Here is a 7950-nt window from a genome sequence, read left to right as displayed (position 1 = left end):
CCACCTGAACTCGCTTGGAAAGCCGCTAATGCGTTGGATCGCAGAAGGTAAATCAACGCTGTTCAGGGGCTGTTAGCGCTGGATCCCGGAGTGTGAGCAGGACGGGGAAGCCTCATAAGAATGCAGAGGCTTTCCCCCTCCAGAGGTAAGTACCCCAAGGGGCTGCTTTTTTTCCATTACAGATCCTTTTTAATTAGCTGTAGGGAGAATGATTCCTTGTTATGTGTGCAAGTATGCCAAAGGGTAATTGACTTTCCAGCACAACCACACACATTGCCTGTAAATGCACTGATCAGATCTTCCAAAGATCAAAGCAGGGAATGCACTGTGCCATAAGAATGACAGTCTTGTAGTTAATATCAGAATACACCATGTCACCCCTCCAATGATCACTGCCTGGAGAGTGGTAGAAAAGACCAGTAAGGATACAGCAACTGAATCTCCTTGGAAAATTGAAACTACCGTATTTTGCGCCGTATAAGATGCTCCGGAATATAAGACGCACCTAGGTTTAGAGGGCAAAAACCAGGGGGAAAAAAATAAATAAACTAAACCTGGTGCATCCATATTTCAGGAGCGTCTTGTACATGACCTCCCCCAAATGGTACCCTCCTGTGTCCCCATGTCTCCCCAAGTTGTCCTCCTGTACCCCCGTGTCAGTGCTGTACCCCCCCAAGTGTCCTGTCCCCCCCCCCCCCCCCCCAATTGTCCTGTCCCCCCAAGTGTCCTCCCAAATGTGCTCCCAAGTGTCCTCTTGTCCCCCCAAGTGTCCTGTCCCCCAGAATGTGCTCCTGTCCCCCCAAGTGTCCTCAATCTGTGTCCCGCTGTGAGTACCCCCCTGCTTGTCTCTACCCCCCCCCCCCCCCCTGTCGCCGGATCCCCCCCTGTGAGAAGCGGCAGAAGCTTACCTCCTCCATCTTGCCCGCGCGATTGCAGACATCCGGCTCCTGTGGGCGGCTTCCTCTAGTGCCGGCTTGTAATGACGCGTCATCAATTACGCGTCATTAGAAGCCGGCACTAGAGGAAGCCGCCCACAGGAGCCGGATGTCTTCAATCGCCGCGGGCAAGATGGAGGAGGTAAGTTGACGCTGCCGCTTCTCACAGGGGGGGACCCGGCAATACAGTAGTGGGTGGAGACAAGCGGGAGGGTGGGGTGGGGGGACTCACAGTGGCACTCTTAGTGGAACAAAGGTAAGGCAGGGAATCCCCGATGGCGTCGGGTCGTATCGGCGGGCGTCCTTAAGTCGGGGATTCCCTGCTTTTGCCGTATAAGACACAGGGACTTTTTCTCCCCATTTTTTGGGGGAGAAAAAGTGCGTCATACGGTGGAAAATACGGTAATTTGAAAATTAAAAAGAATGCCATGAAGAATTAAGGCAGCTAAGATGGGGAAAAAAAGGTCACACTCAGTACTAGCAAGACGTACCTAATAAAGTGACTAGCAAAATACAGGTAGTCCCCAATTAACGAACAGAATGGGTACTGTAGTTCCGTTCCTTACCTGAATCCATTCTTATAGAGACTCTGTAATGAAACAAAGTTCCCCTGGGGGGTACTCACCTCGGGAGGGGGAAGCCTCCGGATCCTATCGAGACTTCCCCCGTCCTCTTGTGTCCCACAGCGGTCTCACTACAGCCCTCGGAACGCAAAGCCGACAATTTCAGGCTGTGCAATAATTCCACTTTCTGGCTCCAGAGGAGGCGTTGTTGTGGCTCTCTACTCGGAAATAGCTGCGCAGTAGAGAAGACCGTCTGAGATCGGCTATTTCCGAGCGCAGAGCCACTACTGTGTCTGCTCTGGAGCAGGGAAGGTAAAGATTTACATCCCCCCTGTGTGGAGGGGCCCAGCGAGACCGCTGTGGGACACAGGAGGATGGGGGGGGGAGCCTCAATCGTAACCAGAGGCTTCCCCCTACCAAGATGAGTACCCCACAGGGGATTGTTTTTAGTTACATTATCTTTAAGTCTAAACACTGTCACCTCTGTGCCTCTTTTGTCCCCCTCTGTTAACCCGTGTCACCTCCATTCCCCCCTATGCCCCTTTTGTCCCCCTGTGCTATTTTCCGCAGCCCCCACCCTATCCAGCACCAAATCTCACCACTTTCTTGCCAGCCGCTTAGCTCTGGTTAGCATGGTTACTACCAGCCAGCACCTCTGACATCATACGGATGTGTTGGCCGGAAGTAACCATGGTGAAAGTACGTGAAAGGGAACCTAAACTGAGAAGCATATGGATTTTTCCTTTTGAAACAATACCAGTTGCCTGACTCTCCTGCTGATCCTGTGTCTCTAATACTTTTAGCCCCAGTCCCTGAACAAGCATGCAGATCAGGTGCTCTGACTGAAGTCAGACTGGATTAGCTGCATGCTTGTTTCAGGTGTGTGATTCAGCCACTACTGCAACCAAAGAGATCAGCAGAACTGCCAGGCAACTGGTATTGTTTAAAAGGAAACATCCATATCCCTCTCAGTTAAGGTTCCCTTGAAGGTGGCAGGAGAGCTGTGAGATTTGGATGAGGGCATGCGAGTTACAGCAGAAGGAGCCAGGGGCAGCAAGGCCCCCTCTAAAGTGAGGCCCTTTGGCGGCACCCCTGGATAATGCAGTATACACTCCCCATCAACCTTCAGTTCTGCAGGGATATAGGATTCTCTCCTGCCTGCTGATCACTTGTGTGGATGTTGGGTAGATCAGGGAGGGTAAACAGTGATACAATGTTAATTTCTACTCTAGAAACCTTCTTTAAACACAAACACACGGAAATAACACACTGAAGCACTGGTAGCTGAAAATGTTTAATATATAAAAACGAAACCTAAGAATTGTCATTGCTAAACACAGCAATCGTCTTCAAGGCAGCATGCTGAGTAATATATGATTTCAGGTGAGCTCCCTTTATGATAAGTCGCCAGCAGGGGGAGAGCAAGACTTGATAAGCATAGTGCTGCTGCCCCCATATGTTCTGCATCCCACAAGACAATTGTATGGCAGTTCCTTTTCTGCTAATACAATATGCCCTGTGGAACAGAGAGGGCCATATGCTAGATATTGGGTTACAGTAACTGAAGTCAGCAGTTTTGTAGCAAGATCATTACAGAATTCTGATAACAAGGTTTGCTTCCAGCATGGATTAAGGCAGCTTAGTATAAGGTTATCTCTAATAAGAGTGCAGCCAGGCTCTTGTTTTTTGAATGCCCGTTGCTTATTAATTCCCTGGACACCATTACACACCAGCGAGGAACTTGTTTCCCTCCACTAAAGTCACTATCCTAGAATATTTATATGCATCTTTTTCACAAGCAATGAATCATAGAACCATTAGTTCTTCCACAAGGTGGCAGAAGAGACATTCAGCAGGTGATGTGGAGAAAAATCAGTGACCACAAAAGCAGTGGTCATTTATAACATCTAATCATAAACCGAGCCTCATTTTTATAAGTCAGCCGACACATAACTGGAGCTTAAATCTCTGCCCTTCACTATAAAATCACTCCTTGTGATTCCATCTCCTACTTTTTAAAGTGAATGGGAACCGCATTTTTTAAAAAATGAAGCAAATACTTACCTAAGGAGAGGGAAGACTCTGGGTCGTATAGAGCCTTCCGTCTCCTCTCTCGGTGCTCTCTATCCTGTGCTGGCTCCCCCCAGTTTCAATCTCCCGCTAAAAGGGCATTTGGAAGTCTTCGGGAGCCATGTCCTCCCGAAGACGTGCGGCTCCATACTGCACAGGCGTGAGCGTACAAGAGAGCGTGCTTGCACAGGTGAAGTACAGGGCCTCCCTTCTTCAGGAGCACTCTGGCTCTCTGAAGACTTCTGAAGCCTCCTTCGGCCGGGTAAAGCAGTATTTGACTAATTTAGTCAAATACTGCTACTGGGTGAGCCAGCACCAGAACGAGAGGACCAGGAGAAGAGCGGGAAGGCTCTATGCGACCCAGAGCCTTCCCGCTCCTTGGGTAAGTATCTGTCTCATTTTTCTAAATGCGGTTCCCATTCACTTTAAAGAAACTGAAAACGCATATAAATTAAAAGATTTATACATATGTGGGACTTTCTCCAGCCCCATACACTCCGATCGCTCCCACGCCACCGTTCTCAGTCTTCCCGCAGCTCCGATAATAGGTCCCCGCACTTCCGTCAGTCGGCTCCAGTCTACGCAGAAGTGCGATCTTTGTGTAACTCTCCAGCAGCTGCTGGAGATACGTAGAGGGTGCACTTCTCTTGCGTCAGACTGGCTCCGACTGACCGAAGTGCGGGGACCTAGTATCAGAGCTGCGGGAAGACTGAGAACGGTGGCGTGGGAGAGATCGGAGTGTATGGGGCTGGAGAAAGCCCCACATATGTATAAATCTTTATTTAGATAAACTCTGGTACACTAAGAGAAAATCATCCAGATCCCTCATTTTCACCTCCAGTCTTTACATACGAGATAAGGCTTGCAGTGCTTTTACCACATATTAATGGCCAGGTGGCAGCAGGAACATACGCACAAACTAACTGCCTCAGATGTAAGAGTTTCTTCTGCTGTCCAATCAAAGCTTTCATTCATGCAGAACTAAAGGTGACAAATACAATGGTAGATATGGCCAACAGATAGATCCTTGGCCAATTATTATCTGATAAGAAAGGGTTCTATCTGCTGGAATCCCTCCACACACTGCATAGATTTTTCTGTACCTACCCTACCTGCCTAGCTCAAAATAACAATCATTAAAAGAAACATAATTAAGAAAATACTGAGACAATCCCTTTAGAATCAACGATGGCTTGTAGTGTTCTGTGTTGGTTGTGAGGGCCTACCCTTTCTCTGATGGAAAAGCTGCCCATTCTTCTTGGCAAAAAGTATCCAGTTCCTGTAAATTCTTGGGCTGTCTTGCATGAACTGCACTTCTGACAGTTCCTTGCAAAAGTGGCTCCGTACTAAGTGGCCGATAATATTGAAGTCAGGAGACTGATGGCAACTTCAGAACCTTTACGATATCTGCTGTAGGTAATCATGGGTTGATTTAGTCTTGTATTTTGGATCGTTGTCATGTTGGAAAGTCCAAGTGTGTCCCATGTGCAGCTTTCGGACTGATGAGTGCAAATTGTTTTCCAGAATTCCCTGATAACCTGCTGCATTCATCTCGTCATCAACTGACCAGATTCCCTGTGCTGCTGTACAGCTGTAGCTCACACACTCCCAGAACATCAGTAATCTACCCCATGCTTCACAGTAGGAATGGGGTACTTTTCATCATAGGCCTTGTTGGTTCCTCTCCAAACATAGCATCTATGGTTGTGACCATAAAGCTCAATTTCGGTCTCATTCCAAATGACTTTTTGCTATGCTGTTTTGCACATTTTAAGTCGGCGGTTTTGTGACATTGGTGCCGTTACGGCTCTCTAAGTTCTTGTAACTGGACCATGCAGCCCATTTCTCCTCAAGGGCCTCCTTATTGTGCCACATTTCTGTAGAGAAGTCTGGATGTCAGCTGAAGTTATTTTGTGGCTTTTTCTTTGCATCCCGAACAATTCTGTTGGCCGTTCTGGCTGAAATGTTTGCTGGTCCACCCGACTGACCACGACTGTGTCAGCAGAAGCCCTCAATTTCCGCTTTTTTATGAGTTTTTGAACACTGCTGATTGGTGTTCTCCGCTCTTTGGATATCTTAATATGCTTTTAATGTTTTATAAAGTTAACGAACTTTCTGTCTTAGGTCCTTTAGCATTGCCCATGGCTGAAATGTGTAGGTGGTTCTCAAGAGCCCAGAATCTCACTGACTTTTTATACACAGACTATTGCAACTACAAACAAACAAGTCACAGGTCCAAGGCCTGGGCCTTTACGGCCTTTCCAGCAATCCGGCCCTGCATGCCTGGGCACCGAAATCTCGGACATCTCTCTCTGTACAGCCTTCAAACATATGAAAGCTCTGTCACAAGTAAAATAGTTGGAAGAGGAGCTGCATGTCAGAGAGGAAAAAATGCATCCACTAAGTATGCATCTGGGGTAAGTGTACTCTTCAAGTTAAAAGAAGCACATATAAAGTACTTTCAGGCTCTTTGTGGTATTGCAGAGTGGGAATCCATACAACTACAGGTTCACTTTAACTGTGCTGACCTTGCCTTAAAGCAGGATTGTCACCATAAAAATCAAATTTCAACAAGAACTGGACTTAGTGTATTAAGTAATAAAGATGCTAATCCTGCATTCAGAACTTTTTTTGCTGTTATTGTTTGGAGTTATCACATACCTTAGGAGAACAGGTCCTTTAATAGACATTGCCATTCAGTTGTATGCTGGGGGTTCTTTTTATCTATAACATTCCTCCTCTTCCCTTTATTTCCCTGCCTAGCTACCTAGCTTTCACATGATCCTCTGCTCACTTGTGTTTACAAGCAATTCTGAGGTGACTCAGCGATTAGAGGAGAAAATAAAAAAAGAAAGTTAAGGGAAGAAATGACATCAGGATTTAGCCTCAAACTGTGGGCAAAAGACATGGTTCCCACCAGGAACAGAATTCTCTTCATTTACTATATAACATTCACTGAAATCAAAACATGGACAGTACAATACATGTGTTATGTAGGTAAATCAAGTATTTAGCTACATATATGTGTTTTTTCCCTGGCATAGTATGGCTGATCCTACTGCTTTAAGCCTTGTACACACACACCTGACTTGATAACGACCACCTTAGCAGACAATCAGGCTTGTGTACGGCAGCCAAGCCGCTGACTCCCAAACCGTGAGCAAATAGACTCCACTCAACCCGTGACGCCGATCCCATTGTTCGCACCGCTCTCCAGCCCACCACGTGACATCACACATGAGCCCATCGTTATCCCTCCACATAGAAACACAGCTTGTCGTCAGTTACACAACTTACACACGTGTGCTGCCCAGCCCAGTGATGTCGCCTAAAGGAATCAGGTCCTGATCACCGGCAGGCAACATGCGTTATTTGTGTGTATGAGCCCTAAAACCATTCTGCTGAATTCTAGGCTGAAGTAATTGACTCCTAAATTAGTATAGGTGTCCATGCTGTCTTATTCACCATATCAACAAAGCTGCTTTACTCCTCTGCTGAAACAGACAATTCATTGTTCATAATCTTCTTTCATGTAAGGTAACAGCTCCAGAAGTGTCCTCATTAACCTTAAAAATGACATGCGGGACACAGCTGATAAGCAATTCCCACCCTCAGCTCAATAACCTCCACAGAGCCGAGAGCTGTTAGTGCCGGAGTCCCTACATGAATCCAGCCATGCTGAGACCAAATCTGTACACACCATCCAATACCCGTGAGCTGAAGGCTGCAATCACTGGCACCTCCCTGGTGTCTTGCACCTAGCTGGTGCAAGACACCAGGGAGGTGCCAGTGATTGCAGCCTTCAGCTCACGGATTGGTGCTTTAGCTAAGCACCAATCCACCCAGAACTAATATTTGTACTATTTTTAGTAGATGCTAGAGAGATGTGGATTCTGACACACATTACAATCTGATTGTATAATCTATAAAAAGGATTCCTTTGTGAAACTCCTCCAGGCAACCACAACACTATTCACGTGTCCTGCAAAGTCTCTAAGTAGGATAGACAGGCCCTCATTGAGAATAATGGAAAGCATATCTAACCATTTCCCTCTAGTGGTAGGGTGTTCTGGAGATGTATTTAATCTTCTGCCTTGTAATTGGGCTCAAGTGACTTTGGAACTATCCAGGTCTCTTCTAAAAAAAAAAAAAAAAAAAAAAAGTATTTTTTGTAATATTGTGATTAAAATCATAATTGTACAATAAAAAATAACTTACAGTTTAGGCCACATGTGAAGGTTTACATAAGATTCAGTAAATATATCATCATTTGAATGAAGTTTAACAATGATTGGATATGTTTAAAGACCACCATCGCTAAATATATTTAAAAAAAATGCTACTAAACATACTTAACAGAAAGAAAGTAGTAGGAAGAGTAA

General features: G+C 46.0%; 1 protein-coding gene across 1 annotated transcript in view; it reads right to left on the bottom strand.

Annotated features, from left to right (window-relative positions):
* Nucleotides 1-2779: 2779 nt before the first annotated feature.
* UBXN2A (UBX domain protein 2A) overlaps nt 2780-7950 on the bottom strand; it is a 55040-nt gene continuing 49869 nt past the window's right edge. Inside the window, exon 8 of the mRNA XM_068280235.1 lies at nt 2780-7705. The gene's annotated coding sequence lies outside the window, so the exon portion shown is untranslated. The remainder of the gene's footprint in view (nt 7706-7950) is intronic.

This window comes from Hyperolius riggenbachi, chromosome 4, assembly GCF_040937935.1.
Source record: "Hyperolius riggenbachi isolate aHypRig1 chromosome 4, aHypRig1.pri, whole genome shotgun sequence".
Lineage (NCBI taxonomy): Eukaryota > Metazoa > Chordata > Amphibia > Anura > Hyperoliidae > Hyperolius > Hyperolius riggenbachi.
Note: the sequence above shows the minus strand (reverse complement) of the source record. Positions and strands in the feature narration are given on the sequence as shown.